The sequence below is a fragment of the Falco peregrinus genome, chromosome 4 (assembly GCF_023634155.1).
Source record: "Falco peregrinus isolate bFalPer1 chromosome 4, bFalPer1.pri, whole genome shotgun sequence".
In the NCBI taxonomy this organism is placed as follows: Eukaryota; Metazoa; Chordata; class Aves; order Falconiformes; family Falconidae; genus Falco; species Falco peregrinus.
This window is the reverse complement of record NC_073724.1, coordinates 37,830,492-37,855,842: the sequence shown is the minus strand read 5'-3', so window position 1 is coordinate 37,855,842 and position 25,351 is coordinate 37,830,492. Positions and strand designations below refer to the sequence as shown.

At 38.5% G+C, this 25,351-nt stretch overlaps 1 long non-coding RNA gene across 1 annotated transcript; it reads left to right on the top strand.

The window, feature by feature from the left end:
* Nucleotides 1-727: 727 nt before the first annotated feature.
* Nucleotides 728-4,717, top strand: LOC114011318 (uncharacterized). The gene is made up of 2 exons (XR_008746910.1): nucleotides 728-863; nucleotides 2,217-4,717. It is a non-coding gene; the product is annotated as an uncharacterized LOC114011318 (long non-coding RNA).
* Nucleotides 4,718-25,351: the final 20,634 nt, after the last annotated feature.

Below are 25,351 nucleotides of genomic sequence, written 5' to 3'. Positions count from 1 at the left end.
TCACTGATCTTGCCACAAAAAAAAAGAATCTTCCCCTCATTATTGGTGTCTTTCTGACTCAGCTCGGCTTTCATGTAAAAATAACACTAAGCTCACAAACTTGTGATGGAATGGCAGTTATATTAGACACAATTTTATTACCTCTTAGCAGTTATTTTTAGAAACCACAGAACAGCTTTTAACATGAGTGGCAGAGTAGCAAAGACAGAAAACATTGTTTGTAGTTGGATTTCTTTGAGGACATACAGAAGTACCAACACTTACGGGAGATGGAAACAAAGGCTGAAAAGACAACTAGTATTAACCAAGGAATGTCTAAAACATCTGTATTGATTTTCTGAACAAACCTTGTCAATTTGACATTATTTTAATTTTGAAAGTGCTGATGGGAGATTTCTTGATGTGAAAACCTGCAGCAACTCTGGCCTTCACTGCAGATCATGACAAGCCAGAACAGCATTAAATACATTTCTCACTGCACGCTCCTGAGTATGTGTTTTAATCACTCTGAGGATTTCCTCAGTTTCTGAGGAATTGATGTCTGAGGAAGTGACAGACTAGAGATTTTTTTTTTTTTTTTTTTTTTTTTTTATGGCTGGTGCAAAACAAAACCAAAACCAAAGATATTCTGTTTCTGAAAATTTTGAATCTTGTTTCATCCAATGTGCTATGGATTTGCACACAGTGACTTTGGTGTTCACTTAACTGACATTGCAAAAGTCAAAGGCAGGCAACACTCACTTTAAGAAATTCTGTAGCAGGATGCACCAACAAACCCTTCTGTTATGTTTTGTTCCTAAGATCTTTTCAGGAAGCCAGCAAGCTAACTTCCAGGGAAAATGAAAAGACAAGAAAGGAAGACCGTAAGTGTTTCCACGTATCTAACAACAAAGCACAGTTAGTGCTGTGAGGTCAAAGTAATGTGATTTCTTTGTCTGGCAGGGATGAAAAAACTGCAGGTATTTACAAGGAGAAGGAAATTAAAACCATAATTAATGAAAATCAAAATTTTAGGCATTCTTTAGGTTGTAGAGACTGAATCTTCTAATAAAATTTCCATAGGTCAGGACAGGGGGTGATATCCATAAAATACATGAGGATATTTTAAACCATAATACTAAAGACTGAATGTTAATTCATAAACCCTATTCCATAGCGTAATGTTCTTTGTATTTTTATGGCTTACTTAACATAGTGCTGTTTGAAAGTTTAACTTCTATTGGTTTTAATCTCTTTGTTAATGAAGTATCACTTTAATAGTGAACATTTTTAATTTCTTAGAGCTCACATTTAAAATGTATTTGATTTTTTTGTGGTCAATGTTAAGTTCCTAAACTTATGTTTTACTCTTAAACACAAGTTGCCTGATCTGAAAGCTTTCTGAGCACCTACAAATTTTGGTAAATTCAGCTAGATTTGTGGGTTTTTAGCAATTCTGAAAAAAATAAGTTACCATTATTTTGGTGCTTAGTGATGGATTTGAAGACCTGAATAAAGACAAGGTTGTTAAATTTTCTTAAATAAACTAATGTAAATGTACTAATCACCACGTTGTTATACTAACAATCAGGAACTACAAAAATCAGAGAAACTCATACTTCAGAAAATTATTTTAAAGGCATAAAAATAGTAGCTGCTGCACAACAATCATTCTAGTTAGTCAACAGGCATTTAAATATAGTACTATAAGTTACGAACCTGACTGAAAGAGTGTCATGTCAGAAGACACATCCCAGCAAATAAATTTTCCATTGCTATTATCTATTTTTGATGTAAATTTGGATTGCATTTGGGATGACTTGATATAATTTGGACATCTGTGGATAAAGCAAACAAATATTAACCACCGCCTCTTCTCCATTTTCTTCCATAGAGCTGAAATATATAATATAAAAACAAATTTCAAAAAACCCCAAACCTCCTAATCCAATGTTATCACAATAGCAGTGCTTTTTCATGAACACCCTCAAATATCCGCTTATGCACAATCTCCTTCCTCCTATTTTTCCTATCCCTTATTTTCCAGTTTTCAGTGTAACCCAATATGGTTCTTAGCCATTTCATACATTTTCTGTCATTTTTACATTCTCACCCTCAACTATTTAGAGAAGACTTCTTATCAACTCCTTCTTTATACAAATCCTTATCTTAATTGATAGCATATTTTCTCATAAAGCATATCCCCACAGGTTGTGCTTGTTTTTCTTGGTTGACAGGTATGTCAAAAAGAACCTGTCTGGAATGCAGAAGAGACAGACATGTTTAGAGCAGCAAAGGAAGAGGAAGAAGGAAGACATGCTACAGACAGAAGAGACTTCTGGAGTAAGAAGGTGAGTTAAAGACAAGTAGAAGCTGAATGCAATGAGAAGTGGTGCTGCAGGCATCTGAGACTACATGAAGACAGAAGTGAGCAGCCTGACTTTGTTTCCTGTCAGTACCAGTTACAGCAGCATGCAACTGAATTAACAGTCTGCTATTTTCCATTTGTCTAAATGCAAACTTCAGAATTATATTTCTTAAATACAGGTCACTTGAATAGACTTCAAAACAGTTGGATATTTCCATAGAAAATCCTTTTACCAAGACAGAAACTTGTATAGTTTGGCTGGTGAACAAGCATTAGAAATCAGAGATCAGTCAGAAGGTTTCTTGTTGCCTTGAAACTGGAAACTACCAAACCCTGGTTTATGTTGGTTCAAAATGAAGAGTATTTTAAGGAAGACATGCAAAATGAGGAATTCTATTTTCAAGGGCATGTCTGAGCTCAATTTTCATGGAAGATCCAATTATGAACATGTGGAAATGAAAAGCTTGATGCCTGTAGATCCAGTGCCACAAATGTCTATCATAGACAGTATGATTCATCCTTGGGAACCTGCTGTAAACGAGACTGCTAGGACTAAGGACACAGATTTGTCAGAACTCTTGAAATTTAGATCCCTTTAAGATCTTATCTGCTTCTCTAAAAATGTCAACAATCTCCATTTCATGTCAGTATTCACTCTAAAACTGCATTGGTCTCTCATGAAATAGGAAGAACCTTTATGTAAAAGGTCGTGTTGTACATGATTTCTTGATGTCTCTGATGATGTCCAGGTGTCCCTGCTTGAACATGGAGGTTGGACCAGGTGACCTCCAGAGGTCTAACCTCAACTATTCTGTGATTCTGAGATACAATAGGAAGGAGGTAATCCATGGTAACAAGAAGAGGTATCCATTCTCTGTCTGAGCCAGTGTTTAGGCCCTGTGTTCCAGACATCCCCAAGAAGTTAACAGAATTCAGTGCCTGCAAGAGCACACAAGTGTTCTCAGAAAGAGTCCTTGGCTTAAGCTGAAATCTTACTCCTGGTGTGGCAGAAGTCAAAAATTGCAAGTTGGAGATTGTTTCCTTTTTCTTAATAGAAAGCAACAGTAATTTTTTCTCAAGTAAAAAATAAAGGAATTCCTGAAGATATTTTTAAAGAAATAAATGTTTAACAGGCGTGTAAAACAGATGTCCTATAGAAGCTTTAGTTTCTACTAAGCAGCCAATGGTGGGATGTAGTTATGGTTACCAAATAGCTGAAGATAAGCATAGAGGTAGATGTATACTGTTTCTTTTGTCTCCTGGGGGAAAAAATGACAGAACATAAATATTTTACAAAACTTTTCAGTCCTGCTTACATAAATTGCCTGGCATTTAAGAAGCTTAAGATCTAATTAATTTTTTTTATTCCCTTCCCTTTTAAATTGGGAAGCTTTCTGCTCATATAGGCAGTTTTAAAACTATATTTTGTAAGTTATTTTTAAAATGGTACTTTTAGTAACTCAAGAGTACCTAAAATACCTGATAGAGTACAGTGAGACTGTAAGTAAAATTAAACAGTAAAAATTCAAAAAAAGGATTTTCATAATTTTGCATTAGAACTAACAGAATAACTTCAAATTCCATTTCAGACTCACCATGTCATATTTCAAGAGTACTGTTAACACCTGAAAAAACTTGGATAAAATCAGACACTTTTGTCAGAGTAGCTTACACGTTCTCTGCACATTTGTCAAGATAAACTATATATATTTATACTGTATGATAGCACCATATAACAAGTCATACCAAACACCATGCTTTCTTTATGCTTTATGTTTTTTTGTAGCAGGAGACTTTCAATAAATAAAAGGGCTTACCTTTAAAAATACTAGGCCAGGTGAGCAGCCTACAGAGTGCATATGGTTCATGGCACCATTGTGTATGTCCTGGTGACTTCTCTACTGTGGATTCTCCCAGGCGTTACTGACAGTGAATAAAAGCCATCAATTTGTTGTGCAACTTGTGAGCCTGCACATGAAATCTCTAGGTTTCTTGAATTACCTCCTGCATCCATGTTGGAAGGGGCTGCTGTTTGACTTCTGGAAGTGATCAGCCAGACAAGATAGGGAAGAGATATAAGGAGGCACAGACAAATAGGAAAGGGACATACTTTATGGAGAAGAGGCATATGGTAATGAAATAATGTGTCTAAGATCTTATGAGCTGTGTAAATCAGAAAAATAAGCAAACCAGACTTTGCTCCTGTGCTCTGGCCATAAAATATTTCTCACCTCTCCTAGGTTTTCCCCTGAAACTTTTTCCTCCAATAGATGATTTTTTCCTTCTTATAAACATGCAATGAATGGAAATTTTATATTCTGCCTTCAACAAGTATCAGATACCTGTTAATGCTAATAAAAGCCGTGACAATCCCTTGACATTCTCCATTCCTTTGATATATAGAAAGCCCTATTTCACATGCCATCAAACATCAATATAGATGTCAACATTATCAGGTACAAAATATTCATTAAATTTCTTTTCCTGAAAAGTTTTGCAATGACTGCTATTGTTTCTGCTGCAGAAAGAGTCTGTATGATGATGGTGCTCTCTGTGATGGATGGCAGAATGTCAGGTAACTTCAACAGGCACTGACATTACAGGTGATCAAATTAATAGTGGTATGTTCATGTAGTTTGAGGTTCTGTGGCAGTGGCAGCTCTCCCTTTGACATCAGTGGTAGAACAAACCTAACCTTAGAGGATAAAAGAGACTGATCTCAGTCTTGGTGTTAGCATTAACGCCACCTCTCTCTGGCAGAACAGCCTGCACTGCTGTATAATTAATTTATAAAGATACAGTAGCCTGTTTAATCGCACCAAGTGTCAATGTTGGCATTTTACTTGATCATGTAGATCCCCAAAAGACTAGAGCTTGTTTTGCTCCATGGCAGGATTTCAGTGCACAGACAGCTCTATAAATATTCCCTCAAAGCTATACTGTCTATACAAATTGCTGCGTGCTTTCAGGTGCTGTAGTATGATGTCACAGCACTTAAAGCAAGATACCAAAAGCAAGGGTTGTGTTGGAGGGAAAAAGTAAACAATTTCAGGTCAAAATCAAGATTTCAGTTTTAAAAGGAACTCATCTTCAGTAAACCTGAGGAAGCAAGAAAGATGATCTTTTCAAAGGGACAGATTGAACCACCCTATGGGAATCTTATGTTGAAAGAGTTAATTTTTGCCCATTCTGCTATCTGAGCCAAACCTAAAGTTCTAACACATTTTTTACAAATGCCTTCCTCAAAGAAATTCAGCGAGATCTTCAATAGGGAAAAAAAGAGGGCGGACACTAGATTTCTTTTTCTTTATGAAAGAATACAGTATTACTGGGATGAAAAAAAAAAAAATAGCATGTGTGCATGTGTGAGACTATACTGACATTCATCCACCCAGTGACTGTTGTTTTACCCATATTTCAGTAATATGTCAATCGTTTGTCAACACTTTAAAAATACCAGGTCTATATAACCAACAATTAACATCCTAATTGTGGGAATGTAAATTCTGCAAACATTTGATTGATTTTGTTAGAAGGAAAAAGAAGAATAACAAAAAATATTAATAATCTGTGGACTTCTTACATTTGCAAAATTCCTATTTTCTTCTAAATTTTTCAGTATTCCTGGAAAGATTTCACCTTCAAAATACTTAATAGAACTAATGTTCATATGCAATTATTCAAATTGGAACTCCAAAACACAAGAATGCATATGCAGTCAGATAAACACACCTGGAAACATATGTTTAAGTTGGTAATTACTATCCTCTTGAATAGAATGTTCATATATTGTGTGAACATCAGAGATTACTAAATTGCCTCAGTAATTTTTGCCAAATTTTTATCCACATCATCTTTTTTTGTTTTCTCTTGAGTAAAGTTTCCAAAATTAAATTATTTCAAAAGCAAGAGACTCAATAATACAAAAATAAATATAGGAACAGAAAGAAATAGAGTCTTTTTGAGACTCAATTGATTTGCTAAGATAAACATTTTCTACTCATGATAGAGTATTTTTTTTTCCAAATATCTGTTTCATTAACATGGTCCAGAGTTGAATGAAAAGAATGTATAAAAAAATGCATATATTATAAAGTAACAATGGAGAATATCTGCATCATATAGTTATACTGGAGCTCTACTCTCAGTCTATAAACTGCTGTAGTGGGGTCTAATGATATTTTTTGCATTAAACTTTGGATGTCTAATTGTTTTGTACATACCAGAGTTAATTTTTCTTTAGTCATTTTTACTTTCATTGTCCTTTGAATTACATAAATCCTGAGTTTGATGCTGAACACTTTCTTCAAGAAAGAAACCCATCCAAAATACAAAGAAAATACCACAGAGCTCACTGAAAGCAGAAATTTATGCAAGTACTACATCGTTTTTAAAACGTGTTTGGGAGGATTTTTTTATTTAGGTAAACACAATAAATATTGGTATGAACATCTGCTGAGAGACCTCCTCAAATCCCAGATCTCTTTGTCTTTTCCTTTCTACTGTTCTTTCCTGGCCTTTATATAGCGAGGATATATTGATATTTCTGCCTAGACAGGAGGTGGTTACATGAGTAGAGCAGGGCACAAAGCTCAAACATTTAAAGGCATTTTCATGGGGAAAAAAAAACCAACAAACAAAACCAAACACCAAAAGACCACCTCCTAACCCTTTTCATGTAATTATTATTTATGGAAGGTTAAGACCCAGAAATGAATAATTACAAGGAACATGTAAAGTGTAGCAAATTGATGGAGACTTGCTGCCTAATTCTTTCATAAATCCTTTATGGCTCCATTTGAAAGCCTCAAGAAAGGTGTTAAAATGCAAATATTCCCTATGGACCTTTTGTTTTCTGACAGAGATGCCCAAGGGCTTCATGATGTACCTCACAAATTAGGTAAGTTTTGGTTTTGTTGATTTGGGCCAACTGAGAAATGAAACTTTTGATGTTGCTAGCAGTTGAAATGAAGGTATTTTCTTAAGATGTAGCAAAGAAACACAGCACATCTTCATAGGATTCTCCATAGAAAGTTCTCAGGTTATTTCCTCTGCATTCTGTTACACAGAGAGAAAAAACATGGCTGATCTTACAGTGCATGTGAATTTGACACCAATATGCAGTGATTTCAAGGTGCTGATGCTGAAGTGACTATGATATGAATTGGACTACCATAGGCATTCAAAGGTCTTCTTATTTTAATGATACTGAAGAGAGAATGTTTTATCCAGAAGAAACTCTGTGCAGTTCAAAGGTACATACGTCTGGTACGACTCTCGGCTTTATATTTGCAAGCTTAAAACTCTCTTTCCCTTCTTTGTTTGGTAGTGGCAGAAAGAGTGTAGCTGTAGCCCATACTTCTCCCTTTCTGCCTTTTAAGTCTTTCAAAGCAGCTGAAACAACCTTCTGCATGTCAGTCACTTGATTTTTCAGACAGCAGTGTGGTCTCTGTGGAGTAGCAGGGCAGGACTTCCCCTTGCAGCCTGTTCCTAATTTAAATGCTTGCAGAATGGCAGTCAGAATGTAACCAAGCATTTTTGACAAACACAAATCAATCACAAAGTGTGTTGCAGTGCAGGTGAAGAACAGAAGATTGTACATTTCCTTCAACTATAGTTAGTTGTATTACTATCCTATAATGTATTATGTCAGATACCTACTGTTGCTGCACTGAGCCACTGCTGGATGAAGAAGATTTCACTTGTGGTAGTTCAAATTTAATTTTTTTTGCTACCCATAAACTAAAATTCTGATGGTGACACCTTTAAAAAAACTCAGAAATTAGGCCAGACTTCTGAATTTCGATACTAAGATAGTAGAGCAAGGTTATTAAATGATCGATTTATAGGCTTAGAGAGGAAAGTTAAGTGACAGAAAACCAGACAGCACAGACTTGCTAAGAACAAATTATGTCAAACCAATCTAATTTCCTCCTCTGACAGGATGACTGGCTCAGTCAATGAGGAAGAAGCTGCAGTTGTGCTGTATATTGACTTCAGTAAGGACATTGATAATGTCTCATGTGTCATTCTCATAAGCAACATGCAGTGCACATGAAATTACCATACAAATGATTTTAAAACTTCACTTGAGCAGAAGCTGTCAGAGATTTTTTATTAAATAAAGGCACCAATTCTCATGGAGCTCAGCAGAGGTCTATCTTAGACCTGGTTCTAATCTATACTACACAGTGTGACAGTGTAGATAATACATTTACAAAATGCGTAGATGGCACCGCAGAGGGTAGTGCAAATTCTTTAAGAACTGGCACCAGATTTAGAAATATCTTCATCAGTAGAAGAAATGATCCAAATAGACGATGAGATCCAGTGGAAAGTCGTCCTACCTTTCAGGAGAAAGCAAATGTTTAAATGTCTATATACGGTACAATTAGGTAAGAAACAATATTGTAGAAAAACTGTCTAAAAGATTTAATGAATGACAAGATAAAAATTAATTACAAATATTGAACTGTTGGATAAACTGCATTTTATTTCAGAATTATCAATTTAAAACATGGACAGAAATTATTCTGCTCTACTTAGTGCTGATGAGGCCTCACGTGACTACAATTTAAAGAAATGTAAATGTAGGCAAATCCAGGGGAGAGTAGCAGGACAAAACTTTTAGTAAGAGTGACATTTAAGAAAAGGAGGACACATTTAAACCATTTTACAAATGGGAAGATAAATGAGGAGAACATGTAGTCTTCCCCTATAGAAGATAGTATACTAAAAAGGCAAGTAAATAAATGCTTGTTCTCTGTGCTGTGCTTGCAGAGCAGGGCAATAAAATACTGACTAATAGGTAGTAAGGGAGATTTAGGAATATGTTCTAAAGATACAAAGCAGTGATTTGAACCAGCTACTGATGCAGATGTGGAATTGTTTCACTGGAGTTTTTTACAAATGGATTTGGTATGTGCTGGCCTTTCTTATTCACTCACTTCAACATTTATGTGATTATTCAAAACATGGCTTCTTTTTTCTTGTAAATTGCATGCTTCAGGTACATATTTCACTTTACCTTTTTTGTTACAATATTTTATAGTTTCTTACAAATAAGAGGTGGCTAGATTTAAAGCTTATAGAATTTTCTCTCCACGTATCAAATGCCATTTCTAAATTCTTTGGGATACTGTGGAAAAATACAACATATCAGCAAACTATTATAACAAGAAAAAGAGAAATCAAGAGGGAAGATTTTCAAAAGTCATAGACTTTTTACACTGTTCTCGTTTTCAGAAAAGTGGTTGGCTTTATTCCCCTATCCACCACTGACCGTGTTCAGATGGTACTGGATTATGTCTTTCCCCTCACCTCATATTATTTTACACAGTAGGGTTTCTACAGCTGGGAACCATACATTGCAATTTCGTGTACAAGTTTATAGCTTGATTCCACCCACCAAGCACAAGCACACAGATTAGCTAAAAGCACTTTGAAATTTGCAAGCTTTTTCTATAATTTACAGCTATTGGGTATACTGATGAGTATAAATGTATACTGTTTTGAAACTATGTTCTTCTACTACAGAAAGAAGAAATAGTGGCTGGTGTTGGGCATAGTATATGTGTAAGCACACTCACACTGATTTTCAGTGGCACTGGGCCATCTTACACCAATGAGTAGTCCAGACTTCCCACTGAATGGCAGATTGCTGAAAATAAGGAATGTCTGCCAGAGAAAGGATGGCCACAACCTTGTCATGTTTCTTTTATTTTTTTCTCTAGGAATCCACTACAAGACATTGCTCAAATTGTTTTTCCTCTGCTTTGGGATACGAAACAGACCCTGCAGTCACTGTATTCCCTCAGGTCAGGTGGCCACCTCTTGGTCCTGTGGATTACCAGTGATGCCAGGTTCTCACTGATCCTGCTGCTTATTAGAGACAAAGGAGATGACAGGGCAAATCAAATTTGTTTTGGGAAAAACTGCCTTTCTGTATGGAAGAACAGAGAGAGGAGAGGCAAGGTAAAGCATTGGTAGTGTAGGGCAGGGGTAAAAGGAGTATGATGGATAGTCCACTCTGTCCCACCAAGTTGAAGTCCTCTGCAGAAGGCAGAAAGTGGTGTAGTGGAAAATCTGAGCATGGTAAGAACTCCAGGCTTATAGCGTCATGCTCATGGAGAGGTGAGGTAATGCCAAGAGCAGCCATGCCCCCAGAGACACAGCTCCTGCCATGAATATTAGTGCAGAGCAGTGTGCTGGGAGACAGTAACTTAGAACAGTGGTGATGTCTGGAGAAGCAGTGGTCAGGATGATAATTTACTCCCCTCTTCTGCTTCTCCCTTTCTTTGATCCAGTGCAAAGTAGGAAAAGAGCAGAGAGAAAGCTCCAGGAGTAGGACCTACTGTCAGTATGTCCCGCTCCCAAGCAGTAGGACTCCTATGCCTTATTGCTGGAGATGGCATACTGGCCTACAGAGGTAACTCTGCTTTTTATTTTCTCACTCACCTAGAGGCATAGTACACAGAGAAGACGATGACAGAAAAAAGTGCTTCTATAATTATGATTTATTTTAGAAAAACAATCAAGTTTGTTCAACATATAAAATATACAGTATGTTAAAGATTTGTTAATTCTTGGGAAAAAAATCTGTATTTTAAATACTGCCAATCCCAGTTCTTCCCAACCCCAAGCTTTGTTTATGTAATATTCAAAAAAACAACAGGGTGCAGGGACTGTGAATCAGAATCAGTATCAGTACCTATTTGCTACTCTGGTGGATTCTTTGTAACTTAACAATCTGAATGGTCCCAGTAGAGCAAAAGTCCCAGAATGACAAAACATGCATGTATATATGTAAAAACAATACCCCACTGAGCCTGTGAATTGAAATGAGGATAAGGAACTTGAGCAAATGAGTCTTCTTCAATGACATCAATACGCACTCAAACACTTAATCGCACTGTTTGGCTAGGGAACTAAGTTTCTTGATATTCTTCCACAGATTTTTAGAACTATGAGACTGTAATGAGTGGAAGGAAGAGAAAAACAGCTGTTAAAGTGTCCTTGAATATGCCAAGATTCCTCAGAGTTCGTGTGAAGTTTTTTTCTGTACAAGTGATTATGAGACATCTCTGATATAAAGAGTACATACAGCAAGGTTATTCACAGATATCCTCACAGTTGCAAAAGTAGTCTGAGTTACAAAAAAGTTTGATCCATTTTCTAGAGGTAAAAATAGTTTCCTCTTCCATTGAACAGATACCTTATGTGAGAGCTGAATCTTCTTTCTTCGTTCTGGTCAGCAAGGATGCTGCAAACATTGACTTTTTTTCTTTTTTTTTAAGTTTTCCAGCTTGGCTTCTGTTAAGTATACAAGAAATACTGTATCAGCCAATGGGATGGAACTCAAAGGCGCTAGAAGATAAAAAGATCCAGTTTGATGCCTGAGTTTGACATCAGTGATAAGGCATTTGTCCAAATAAGAAGGACAAGCCCATGAAAACCTCATGAAGTTCAACAAGGCCAAGTACAAAGTCCTACATCTGGTTGAGGCTATCCCAAGCACAAATACAGGCTGGGTGGAGAATGGATTGAGAGCAACCCTGAGGAGAAAGATTTGGGGGTGTTGGTTGACAAGAAGCTCAATGTGACCCAGCAATATGCACTTGCAGCCCAGAAAGCCAACTGTATCCTAGGCTGCATCAAAAGAAGTGTGGCCAGCAGGTCGAGGGAGGGGATTCATGCCCTCTACTCCACTCTCATGAGACTCCACCTGGAGTACTGTGTTCAGCTCTGGGACCCCCAACATCAGGAGGACATGGACCTGTTCAAGAGAGTCCAGAGGAGGGCCATGAAGACAATCAGAGGGCTGGAGCACCTCTCCTATGAAGACAGGCTGAGAGAGGTGGGGTTGTTCAGCCTGGAGAAGAGAGGGCTCCAGGGACACCTCACAGCAGCCTCCCAGTGCCTGAAGGGGCTACAGGAAAGCTGGGGAGGGACTTTGTACAAGGGCATGTAGTGACAGGACAAGGGGAGGTGGCTTTAAACTGGAAGAGGGTAGATATATAATAGGTATAAGGAATAAATACTTCACTGTGAGGGTGGTGAGACACTGGCACTGGCTGCCCAGAGCAGCTGTGGATGTCCCATCCCTGGCAGTGCTCAAGGCCAGGCTGGATGGGGCTTTGAGCAACCTGATCTAGTGGAAGGTGTCCCTGTCCATGGCACAGGGTGTGGAACTGGATGATCTTTAAGGTCCCTTCCAACTCAAAATATTCTATGATGATTCTACAACAAGATTATCTGACTAGAGCCCTGATTTTATCCAAATGCATATTAATATAGACTTTGCCTGAATCAGAATTTCACACACTTTGCTTTGGGATATCTGAGTAGCAAAGTGGTAGTACTGGAACATAGACTTCTTTTTTAGACCCCTGCATTCTGCATTCCGGTATCTGCATTTCAATAACTGTAAACTTCAATTGTAGCATAATTTTTCTCTAGAAAAAAAAAAAAAATTAACTCTCTTCCACATTTTTATTGTAAAATATTTACTGCCTTTTTATGGAAAATAATGTTAAATATTTTCTCTCCAAGAAGTTCTGCGGTTCCTAGAAATCACCTGCATACAACATAATTTCATCATTTCCCCCACATACTCCCAAGACTTCAAATACAGGTGCCTGCTTTTCACACTTTGAAAGAGACTTTTACAGAGACTATTGTGCTAACATTAGTCTGTAGAGCACTCCACCCTTCCTCTATTTTTGAACTTGGCTCACTCAGCCTGATTGCTACATTCTAAACAAGATGCTAAAGAATCACAGACCAATTTTGGGCAACAGATGTTATGTGTTGGGCTTTTGATATGAATTAGAGATGCAATACTGATGCTACTTTTACTTTACAGCTCCTAGGAGTGATTCCTGGGTTTTGGACCTGAAAGCATGCTCCTCTGGCTGTATACTTGTTCTCTGTGAGGACAAGGCACAGATTTGCAGCACCTTCCCTTCCACAAATCCTATTCGGTACATAAAGGAAACCAGGCCATGTGCTCAAGATGAGTGTCATTAAATGCTCCAAACAGGTACTGGTCTGGGTGACTATAAAAAACTAGGATCCTTAGCAGTAAGAATGCCATTGTATACATCAAAAAGAAAGCCTACACCTAGGTTAGGTAAATAAATTATTTTTTGTTTCTTTCTAAAGTGCTAATCTTAGGTCTTAAAATTTAGTGATCTCTTAACTCTGTTAAGAGAGGAAAGATGTATGAATTGCTGAATCAGGAATTTCAATATTAGGATAAGAGAAGATCCTGATCTAACAGAAAATGCTAAATATTTATTTCTATGTATCTTATCGATTAGTCATAATTTCTATAGATGGAAACGCCCTCTGAAACAATTTCTTGTGGTACACAGACTCTGAAGACATATTTGTTCCGTCAACAAGAACCACTGCTTGACACGTTTTTTCAGAAGACAAGATGAAAGCAAGTTGGACCACTGCTAATACCTGCCAGTTTGTTGCAGCACCTCTGGAAACAGTTTTATTCTTCTGCCAACTGAAGAAGGTGGCATGACCTTGTGTGTTCCTGTTCAGGAGTATCAGAAGAGTTGTGCTCAGCTTATGAAGAGAAAACTGTGTTTAAGAGAAGTTTGGAGCATTGCTTTGACAGTTTTCTAATGTAATGAGAGGAGTTAAATCATGCAGGAAGTTTGAGAATAGCATTTTGATTCCTACTGAAAAGATAGTAATTATGATGAGTGTGAATTTTGCCTTCTTTTCTAAGTTACGGTTACACTGATGCAGTTTTTCTCAGTGCTGCTGTCTCATCTGGAGGTCAAATGCTGTGTGGCAAGAGATTTTTAGACTCACTTCGTAGTCTGGAATCTTGAAAAGGAGAAGCAGTACCAGTGAAAGTGGGCTGCAGCAAGTACACAAGAACATTTACGGTTCCTCTTGGGACATTAATCTGCTTTCTTGACTCATTTACAGTGACTCCTTTTCCCCATACTTTTCCCAGTCACTGAGGTATTAGAGCATGCCTCTGTAGTGCCCTGTGAGCAAAGTGAAGAGAGTGAGACCAGAGCACACAAAACAGGAAAGCATAGGAGGGAAGAGGGATCCTTTGGGCACAAAGTGACAGAGCGTAAGATCAGTACTCAGGAGATAAAAGGAACTGATTCAAGCACTGCAGAGCCCTGATGTATCACAGATACTAGGCAGATGTTTGCAGCTTTGCTCCACTGCCAGATTCTTCTGTTATTTCTGGGCATTCATCCATTTACTCTGATACTTCAGCCACCAGGTTCTTCTTTCCCGTCTGACAGCTGATGTTACCTGTTTCGGCATTCTGCTTTGCTTGCTCAGTCTTCCTCATTGAAAGAAAAACTTGGGTTTTTAATGCATAATTTCAAGATATCTGTCACTGATTAGTGTCACTGATTATTTGGACAATCTTCTTTTTCCTGCCAACAAATTCCATATGTGGGACATGGAGAGAGTATCAGAAGAGGTAAGGAGCAAGAATCCCTGGAAAGAATCTGAACTGAAAGAATTCTGTTACTCCTGAGATCCCTTAAATGACCTCTAATGGTCATCAATATAGTACGTAACCTTACAAGTAGATAGCTATTTTCCTATGAAATCCTCTGATATTCTAAAGGATACCAGTTTTCCTAGAAAATGTCTATTAAGCATTTCTAAAATACCTCACAAAAGTCAAAACTAAAATATCTCCACTTGGAGTTTTTAGATTTTCTTTAAATCATGCAAAACAGAATATGTAGATACTTTTTTTTCACATATCATGTGATCTAAAAATTCAGAAATGTAATTCAGTTTCTACATGTACAGAAGAGTTTAGCAGCAAAAACTAAATGCAGTTGTGGGTTTACAACTTATTCTTACTTTGCAGAATTAAGGAAGCCGCACACTATGTAATATTAACTGTGAACACAAGCAAATGAGAAAAGTGAAGAGAAAAACGGTATAACCAACAAATAAGTTCAACTTGGTACTGAGACTTTTGCTTCTTTCGTAAAAGTGTTTAATAAAGTAATTAATGTAATGCAGAAAATCTTGACATCAGAAGAACTCCTTTCTGCCTGTGCTCATAGAAGTAATTGCAGTTGTAAAAGAGGCAGCACAACCTTGAAAATGTATTTGCTGCACTCAAACCTGTTACAACTGCTTTGCACACAGGATAGCTACATTGAATTTTATTGTAAAAATGGCAGTTTCACACCATTCTACAGATAGAAAAAGCGTAAGGAACTTTTTGTGTTAATTTGTTATCTGGTATTAAGGTAAATTGCAGTTATGGCAAATGTATATTTCATTGTTCTCTGCAGAAGGATCCTTTTGATCATGCCTGAAATACACGTCAGTATAGCAGATGTGAAAAGGACTGTTAAAATGTAACTCATGCAACACTTGCAGTGCTGAACTGATGCATACCAATAACATCTCTGTAACTGGTAACTATGGTTTCCTGTTGATAAGGATACTAAAATGTAAGTGAGGAATGTTATTTTCATCCTATTCTTCTTACTTACCTCAGTCAATGCCCAGAGAAGACTTGGTCTGTATTATTTTCTCCTATGGTTTTTGTCATGAAAATGAAGCATCAGGATATTCATTTCCATCAGAAGAGAGAGAGAAGGGTAGAAGCAGGAACTGAATACCACAGACCACTTTCAGAACTTTAGATGGAACATTGCTGTTATTATTATGAATTGATATAGCAGAAATGTATGTTACAAAATAAATGTTAGAATTCTTTTAGGAAAAGTGTATGTTAAAAATGTTCACGACTAAAACAGTATGTAGTTCCACACACAGGTTTTCACAAACTCCAAAATGGTTTAGGAATACAAATTCCATGATTTGAAATAGCACTTCAGTTCCAAAGGAAAAGAAATATTATTAAATATTCAACTCAAAGTCTTATTCCATACTAAGGAATAATTATTTTTCAATTATGCAAACTTCCTCCACTAACAATGTAGGAGGAGTTCACATCTGACAGTTCAGATCATCAGAATTCCCAGACTGAATCACACAGTGCAAAGAGCTTGGGGCACTGTGTTAACGGTCTTGCTCTGTGCTGTATGTGCTACAGGTATTCTGATATCTTGTTTATATGATGAGGACACTAGTAAAGTTTGGGCACAAGAAATAGTAGCACAGTATGAATCTTTCACTTTTACAACCACAAGAATGAATACAGCACGCAAACAGCACTGTTTAGGCTAAAAGTTCTTTCTGTGATTTGTTGAAAGTCTGCAAAGTGAGGAGCATTTCAAAAAAAGCCAAACAGAAACACATTCTGTTTATAAAACAATGTTAAGACCACCAGCCTATCTGATAAAGTTACCACCTGGTAATCTGTGGGGACTGAAACTGCCTTGCTTTTTGCTCTCTCGTTGTTCATCATTACTCTTTCTGTGCTTCTGTTTCATGATGCTTCATAGAGAGTTCTAGTGAAACAGCCATTTGACTACTTCTGGGGAAGTTCACATGCATGCTTTGGACTGCCTCTCTTGGACTCCCTGTAGCTCCATTTTTTGATTCCCGTCTCCGCCTTCCGTGTTCCTCCAGTGCAGTCAGCTTGATAAAAATGATGCAGTCATCCCATCAATTGATCACTATACAAATCCCATTGAACAGGTTTTTTTCCCCCCTCTCTGATCTCTAGGGAACACTCAAAAGACCATTCCCTTCCCATTCCTTTGGAAGGGAATATTCTCTTTGACATTTCCTTTGAAATAAAGCAGGTATGTCCAATGCCAAGCAGAAAGTTGTGAAGAAATAGATTAAGACTCAGGGATTCCTGTTTCTAATTCACTCACCTAATAATTAGGAATGGTTGTAGTAAACTACTATGATTTCATATTAAAAAAAAAGGATCCTGAAATTGACTGAAAAAGTATCTAATATCAGTACAAAAGGCCTGATAGTACTGGAGGGGATAAGAACCTAATTTTTCTTGGCTACTACTTTAGCAGTGTAAGCAATTCAACCAACTTCATTCTCTCACTCCAAACATCCAGCTTTAAGTTGTATCTTCTTTTAATCATGCACAATTGGGAGGGACTTTTGCTGGATTTAGGCTTTAGCATTTGACTCTATTAACTAGGGGTTGGGGAAAATCAGTGATTCCTGAGATAATAATCGCTCATAGGAGAGAGAGAGGTAAAAAAACCTGGAGTCAGGACCCTAAAATATTAAGCAAACACTCCCCCTTCTCTGATGCTGGAGGAAGAGGATATATTCCAGAAATCTGTCAAATAATTGCAAGTTTGGAAGCTATAGATCTAAAGCAGGAAACCCTACTGTGCATTCTGTAACCTATATTTTACTGTTCAAAGTCAGCTTTGATTTCATAATGCTGGCAAGGTCTGCTAGCACTGTAATTGAAGCTTTTATATTTTAAAAGACTTACAAGTAACATTCCTAGAATTTCTAGGGAAAATCACTTCTTAAAAATATGTACTTTTTCTTCTTAAAGATTATGTGCATTTTTGCCAAATATTTCAGTTGAATTAGATGAAATTATAAATAGAGAAGACTTTAAAAACATCTAAGTCTTCAATTCACTTTTCCCCTTCTGCCTGGCACTCCTCCTCCCCAGCGCTTCCAAACACTTCTTATTTGGATGAAGAGTCTGTTTATTCTGTTTGGTCTATTAGGAAGATATGTTCCATAAGCAGAGTAAAAAGCAAACTTTTGCCACCAGTTGGCAGGCTTCACTTCCATTCAAACAGGAAACCACTTTAGGTGCTTTTTTGCAGTTCCCCTCCCCCTTGTCCCTTAATTTCTTGGAAAAAAACAAGGGAAACACAAATTCCTTCCCCAGCGCTCTGAAGCTGTTCCTTGGAATATTTTATTTATAAAACTAACACTTTTTCATCTTTATACCCATGGCTATTTCCAACACAGCTCTCCCTATACCACGTCAGAGCCTCCCTGTTGCCGTTTTCCTTTTTTAACAGTTGAGCCTGGAGAAAGTGCACTGCTTGTTTAACCTTTGCTTTGCAACTTTGTGTATGCAGTCAATTGAAATCAAGTAGCCAAAGTAAACAGTTGAGCTAACCCTTGTGTTTGAGAAAAGGGGGTTGCATGAGGAAGAGCATAGAGATGTCAGCAGGAACAGCTTATAGATAGATGCGGTTTGGACTTCTGGTATTGAAGCGTGGATCTGATGCACAGCAACTGTCACCTTTGATAACCACCATGGTAGACCTAGCTTTTCAGGCTTTCTATCCCTTTATGACAGGTGTAAGAGTTGCACTGGTAGTACCTTCATCAATTTTATTTTGTGTTGATAAGCAGAATTTTTATTTCTTTTTTTTTCTGCACATATGGCTAGAAAGTCATAAAGGACCAAAGAATGTTCTTTTTATAGTGACTAGCTACAGAGACAAGAAAGTAATCATACATCCTGAGACTAGTTTATGTGAATATCAAGCAATTATTCACAGTACACAGTTAAAAAAGAGAAGTTTCATGAGGCAGAGTACGAATCGATCTGGTTATTTAGTTATGTTGCAAATCCATACAGTTCAGAAATGTGAGGAAAAAAAAATATTTGCAGCAGTATTTCAGTCAAATCCTCAGTGGGTGCAAATGGGTGGGATACCGGTGAGAGTATTTTGTGTTTAATTAAGCAGGGCTCATGATATTTGCATTGATTGGAATAGACAGATAGTAAGGTCAGATATTTTATCTTTAGAAGCTTGTCTTTCAGAGAATGGAAAATACAAGGACACACAAATACAAGAATACTCTATTCACTTGGAACTTAAAGACCTTTCATTCCTAGTATTTTCTGCAAAAATAACTGCATGCACAGTCATCAGCATTCTTGCTTACCTTAGGTTGTCTCTGAGGGACATGTCATGCCAGGGAGGTTTGCATCAGACTGTAGATGAACGTCCCTGCTGGCAGTGGAGAAAATTCTGATGTACCACTTGAAAAAAATATACCAAGAACCAGGTTTTTCATGTTGCAGGTATCCAGGTGAGAGTTTTAGTAGTGACAACAGTAACAATAATAAGTATCCTTTTTTGTTTGAAGCTGATAAGCAGCTGCTACAGCTCAATGCTAGATTCACCAGCAGGTGGGTGACAGCAAATAAACTACAGCTGTGTTTGCTGTGGCTCTCATTTTATTTTGAATCATTTATAAATAGCACTGGCAGCAATTTAGGCATTACCAAATTATATGCCCTTTAAATGTTTCGTTATTTTTTTTCTCTTGAACACAACCTAACTGAGCAAGTAGGAGCTAGATAGAAGATAATGTCAGACAGGTGCAGAGTACAACTCTTTCCAGACCTATGACTCCCATTGTCACTTCAGCAATAATGAAGTTTTGAATAAGCCATTAAAAAGGAAATTCAACTAGTGCTTTAATTTAACAATGTGCTGCAAAGCACCCAACCACACAAATATTCCTCAAGCAGCACCATCTGGGTATGTCACAATGTTGACAGAAGCATAACCTAAAAATTTAACCAGATGGGGTAAGGCTTATTGTTCTGGTTCAGTCTTGCCCTCATGCAGAACATACTGGTATCCTGTTACACCATCCCCGAATAAGAAGTGCTAATACCATGTCAATCTCCCATGTAAGGTCCCATTCAACTGTGCATCACCAATGTGCCATTTGTGCTTTTGACCCTCTGTTACTGCCCCTGTAATACGTACAGCTGTGATGTGCTCAGGCCAGAGCTGACCATTTTGCTCAGGTTGTCATTCATTCATTGGTCACCTCTCATTTGCTCCTCCAGCCAACTCTTCCTTCCAACTAACACCTGAATATCTGGGGGGGGGGGGGGGGCGGAGCGTGTTTGGCAGTTTTTGGGTTGGTTGGTTGGTTTTATCCTGTTCCATTTCTCATGCTTAGAAGAGATTCCTTGTAAATATCTTCAAGGATCTGCTTTTCAATACATACTTTTACAATTCATATTTCCAAGTACACATGCAAAATATATGACAAATGCAGATGTCCTGTCATACTGCCAAGCATGTCTTGTTCTTATCTTGTCCTCCCCTGCCTATCTGAGAGCATTTGTTGCCCTGTCTCCTGGATTATAAACACTTCGGCAGAATGCTGCAGAACTTATTTTAACTGTTTGCCCATCACTGCCAAATGTCTTAGGTGGTGGATGAGGAGAAAAAAACCTTTCTATACCAGTGACAGGCTCAGCCTGTTGCAAGACCTTATAAAAAGTAATATCAGAACTGTGAATGAGGGTTGAGGATCTAAACTCGTAACCTCCTTGTGTGCAGTGCTCTCTGTTCTTCTGCACTGGGATTAAAGGGACATGTATACATTGAGAAATTATTTTAGCAAGAAAATATCAAGAACAGATTTACTGAACTAGACCTTTCTTTCTATTGCACAGACTGGCACATAGCTGTGGAGCCAGCCCTCCTCCAACAGAGCAGAGAAACCTTCTGCTCAAAAGGCAGCATGGTGCCTCAGGAACTGAGATCTGTGACACACAAAACAGGGACATGCAGATAGTATTTGAGTTGTGTGCATACTCTGATCTTACTTTTATCAGTTTTGCTCCATGAAGCAGTAGGAGCTTGCAACCAGGCAGGGGTGGCACAGACCCTTTGTATTCGAATGCAAAGATTATGATTTTTTGGCCTAGTTTCAGCTGGGATAGAGTTAATTTTCTTCCTAGCAGCTGGTACAGTGCTGTGTTTTGGATTTAGGATGAGAATAATGTTAATAACACACTGATGTTTTCAGTTGTTGCTAAGTAGTGCCTACGCTAAGTCAAGGACTTTTCAGCTTCTCATGCCTTGCCAGTGAGAAGGCTGAAGGGGCAAAAGAAGTTGGGAGGGGACACAGCCAGGACAACTAACCTGAGCTGGCCGAAGGGATATTCCATACCATGTGACATCATGCTCTATATATAAACTGGGGGGAATTGACCAGGTGGGGGGGAGGGGATTGCTGCTCAGGGATTGGCTGGGGGTCTGTCAGCAGGTGGTAAGCAATTGCATTGTGCATCACTTGTTGATTTGTTGGGGTTTTTTTTGAGTTTTAGTTTCTTTCTCTTTTTGTTATCTACCATTTCATTACAATTATTATTATTAGTAGTAATAGTATAATATTCTACTTTATTTCAGTTATTAAACTGTTCTTATCTCAACCCTTGGATTTTACTTTTTTCCAATTCTCTTCCCCACCCCACTGAGGGCAGGGAGCAAAGTGAATGAGCAGCTGCATGGTACTTAGTTTCCAAGGGGGTTAAAGCATGACATTTTGTCACCTGCATTTGCCTACTTGGTAAGGAAAGGCAACTGATGTTTCTCAACCTCATGTAAAAGCAATATGTCACATTTTCATATCATTACAGGCCAGGAGTCACTGCCTGCAGTCCAATCACTGCAAAAAGCTCTAGATACAGAATTAACTGAGGAATAGAACCCATCTCATGGCAGTTTATTATCCAATTCCAGAGGACTCATGGAAGGAATGAGAAGAGAGGGGAGGAAAACAAAAGGAAGAAAGATGAAGTGCACTGTAAGGATCCCCAGGGAACTCAAAAATAAACTTTATAGTCCAAAAGAAATTTTACTTCTGCACGGTCACAGACAAAAATGTTTAAAGTCCAGGAAGCTGTTTTGCTGCTGGTCTAACAAAACTAAACAGTAATTTGAGCACTGAGGAAAAGAGTGCACGATTACGCATCCATTCACTGCACACGTATCCTCAAGCCCACCTGTCCAAACCTCCCCTATTTTCACCCGTTTCCCCTGCACCTGTCAAAACATTTACTTGGGAAGAGAAGTGCCATCTTCCCCCAGCTTTATGTGCGGAGCATGACGCCACGTGGTGTGGGATATGGCGCTGGTCATTTGGGGCCAGCTGTCCTGGCTGTGTCCCCTCCCAGCTGCTTGTGCCCCCCCAGCCTGCTCCTGGTGGGGTGGGGTGAGGAGCAGGAAAGGCCCTGACCCTGTGCGAGCACTGCTCAGCAATAATGAAAACATCTCTGCGTTATCAATGCTGTTCTCAGCACAAATGCACAGCATAGTCCCATACAAGATAATATGGAAAAAAATAACTCTACCCCACTCAAAACCAGCACCATTGCACACAGCTGCAGTCCCTCAGGGGTCTCCCTGCTCCCGTGTGGGTCATCAGCGGTCACAGTCCCTCACAGTGTTCCTGTCTTTTTTGGCTCCTCAGGGTGTTCCCCTCCAGCCTGTCCCCTGCAGCTGCCAGTTTCCTTGCTAAATATGCTTGTGCAGGAGCGCTGTATGGTCCTCAGATTTGGTCCTCCATTTTGGGAGGGTTTTTCCACCACTGTTTGCCTCAGCCTCTGAGCTGGCTGGAACCAGCTCAGGACAGCCGACAGCCTTCTGTTGCTCAGGGCACCAGTGATGCTCCCAGCAACATCAACCCTGACACTTGTGCCTGTTATACATGGGCTTAACTTTTACTTCCAGGCTGTGCATGAGAAACAAATTTCACGGACGAAGTAAAAGGCTGTAACATGGAGTAAAGGCTCAGAAACCTAAAAGGAAGAGAAGAAGTGGGAGAAGTGATAAAAGAAAAAAAAGTAATTCTTGTTTGGAAGAGATGGGGAACTGTTTCCTCTGTTTGCTTGTATCCCTTTCACTCCTAGTTGTGCCCCCACTTCCTCCCCACGGGGAGGTCTCGGCCTGCCGCCTGTGCGGGGCACAGGCCTCTGCTGCCACCCCAGCCCCGCCTGCCCTGCCCTGCTTCTCCGTCGCCCATCTCAGGCCACAGGGGGGGCTTCCCCCCACTGTTGTTTTTTTTTTTACCTTTGTCAGCTCAAAGGCCTGACAGAAAAGAAGGTGTCTATGTGTGTGTGTGTAGGTGTATGAAATCTGCTTGCTTTCCCCATAACTCTTCATTCCCACACCTCTGTGTGTTAGTTCTCAGATACAAATGACCACATGTGCAGCACTGTTCCTCGCTTACCTCTGCGGGAGGATGTTGGAAAGCAGATTGCTAATTCAGCCACGTTGTAGTACAATGTATAGGCCATGTAAATAGGTGAAGTGTAGCTTGTGATCACCCTCAACTAAAGGTGCCTGTGCAAGGATGGAGCATGGTTCTGCCCCAGGCAGGTGTTTCTGTGCAAGCAGCAGGTGGAGCAGCCAGTGGTGCAGGGGTGAGCAAACTCCATGCCATCAGACTGCCTGCAACAGGTTCATATTAGAAACATCCTGCTTCAATTAACACTGGGCAGAGTGCTGACTCTTAACCCTGACTCTGTATTTCCCTCACTTTATCCTAATCACTTTTAATTTACTTTCCACATTTTCTGGAAGGCAGTTTTTCCCCAGCAGAGGCTTTATATAGATTAGTCCCTTTGCAGCCTTTCAGGCTCAATGTACAAGTTGCATTCCATAGTAATGTAGCATAGAAAACATAAAAAAGAGGTCAAGGTAATTTCTAGTGCATGAGATCTTATACAATGTTGTGATAAGCTTTGCAATCAACCATTACACTAATTGTTTGTCACTGTGCACATGTATATATAATCAGGAGCCTTTAACCGAATACATTACATTACTCCTGTGTCAGTTATGGTGTGTCTCAATCCATCGAGAGGATGAGTTAGAAATATTTAGTTAGAATAGTTAGAATATGTTAAAATAGTTAGAAATGAATGCAGAGGAGTGTTTAATCCAGAAGCAAAGGTTCTAATTATTTCACACTAAGTATTTCTCGTACTCACTAAACTGAGTTATCATGCTGCTATCAATTGTAGTTGTTTTCTGCCATTGTCATGATCATTCTGTGATTTCTGTGTCTAATGAAAATTCATTTTAAGTAGAAAATTGTTTTTGCACTATCCTGAATTCACTAAGAGAAAGTTTGGAAGGTGGCTATGCTGCTACTTTTACCTTTTAACATATCTTGAAACTATTTTCTATGCTTAATAAAACTTCATTGAGGAAATTTAAATGAATGCATTTAATTCTTCGGTGCACCTCACAGTGCTGACATGTAGAAGGCATTTCTGGTTTCTGTAGTATGAGCATAGATAATTAGCAGAAAATAAAAGGAGTAATTTGTTTTTATCTATCTTGACATTATTAGAAACAGGCAGGAAGTGAAATTGAAGTTATGTCTCTTTCTGAAAGCTGCGTGATACAATGTATCAGTAAGAGCCAGGTATTGAAGCTCTCTGATACCTGTCTGATGCAATCCACCTGAGGTGCTATCAGTCAAATTAAGTCTGATAGAGCATTCAACACTGAGATTGAAATCAAACAAAACTAGGCCTTTTTAAGTGGCATAAAGATCGTCAAATGTGTCTTTTAACTCTAGTGTTTAGCTCAGTGAAGGCTGAAGGTTTCATCTCATCTCCTCCTGCTTTCCAGCCTTAGGAAGTGACCGAAGCCTTGTTGTGAGACTAAACAGGAGGATGCCCTGGGGCAGACCTGAGGGAGAGGCAAATCATGGTCCTGTTTTCTCTGTCAGAGTGGATATAGCAAAAAAGGAATAGTCTGCTTTATTCATTCGGTGCACAACTACATCTTAACTCTTGAGCTTAATTTCTGTTAGGCAATATGGGGCTCTACCGAAGTAGTGTGAGAGGAAGGAGGAAAGGGAAGACAAATTGAGAAATCTTTCTTCCTGCTTCAGAGTTTCCAATTATGCATTCTTATTGTGGGAAATGCTCTGAAAGAAGGAGCTATGTGTTATCTTTTTATTCTCCCAGAAACATATATACAAAAGTCTATGACTGCTAGTCTGGGCATTGGCCAGAAAACATTTAATGAGCTGGTTTCGGTTATGCTAGAAAATTGATGAACAATAACTGAAAAAGCCAAACTTCTGCTATGAAAGAGCATACACACTTTTAAAAAGATATAATTGCCATTGTGTCATCTGTCATTTTTGATCATGTCTTATTGTAGAAGGGACCACTGATTCTGAGGCCAATGATAACTATGCTGTGTTTGTTATAGCATGATGTAGATACTAGGGAAACAGACAGATAAACTTCAGCAAGAGGAATACTATTGATTTACTAATATG